Source organism: Coregonus lavaretus, assembly GCF_964263955.1.
Source record: "Coregonus lavaretus genome assembly, chromosome: 12".
NCBI classification, from domain to species: domain Eukaryota; kingdom Metazoa; phylum Chordata; class Actinopteri; order Salmoniformes; family Salmonidae; genus Coregonus; species Coregonus lavaretus.
The window spans coordinates 8,974,676-8,975,868 of NC_139999.1; positions in this window are offsets into that span (position 1 = coordinate 8,974,676).

Genomic DNA, 1,193 nt, shown 5'->3' on the forward strand with positions numbered 1-1,193 from the left:
ATTGGATAAAGTATTTCATTGGTTCCTTGGTGCTATGCAATGAAATACATTTTGGCTCAATTCAACCGTCGCCCATAAACGATTAACAGTCTGTTGTCAGAGCCAAAATGGCCCCACCACTGTGCGGTTACGAAGGTGGGTGGCTATGTCTGAACAGTCTTGGACGACTTTCTTCCTTCTATCTTGTGTCCACCCATGGTTAGCATTTCATGTTTTTTGTTGCAATTTGCAAAAAAACACAGCATAGGTTTAGGAAAAACATTAAGAACACCTTCCTAATATTAAATTGCACTCCCCACCTTCAATTAATCTGGGCATGGACTCTACAAGGTGTCGAAAGCATTCTGCAGGGATGCTGGCCCATGTTGACTCCAATGCTTCCCACAGTTATGTCAAATTGGCTGGATGTCCTTTGGGTGGTGGACCATTCTTGATACACACAGGAAACTGCTGAGTGTGAAAAACCCAGCAGCATTGCAGTTCCTGACACAAACCGGTGCACCTGGCTCCTACTACTATACACCCTTTCAAAGGCACTTAAATATTTTGTCTTGCCCATTCAATCTCTGAATGGCACACATACACAATCCATGTCTCAAAAATATTTATTTCACCTGTCTCCTCCCCATCATCTACACGGATTGAAGTGGATGTAACAAGTGAAATCAATAAGGGATCATAGCTTTCACCTGGTCAGTCTATGTCATGGAAAGAGCAGGTGTTCTTAATGTTTTTCACACTCAGTGTATACATGCATGTACATGTAGCTCTGATAAATAACAGACAATGAAACTTCACAAAAAAAGAGAAAGGTTTTCTTTTATGCTGAAACACACCAAAATTCTTGAATACCACCCCCCCCCTATATATTTTTTTGAAAAGCAGCTAATTCTACCAGATGAGAACAGTAAACTCTTTTAACCTGATGTGAGTGAGCTCAGCTCGTCTGCCTGACAGACTAATAGCACAGTTTGAATTACAGTAGAGCTAGGGGGCTATAGGCACAATTAACAAATCAGCCTCAATGTGCCTCACCCAAAAAAATACTCAAAGATTTTGACGTCGGGTACCCTGGCCCTAAGAGACGGCACCCCTGAGAGTCAAAGAACTCTGACTAATAGCATTGCTGAGTCACTGACTATTTGTTAATGTAGGCCTATCTTCTTGCCTCATCCTCCATGTACTTCTTCCTG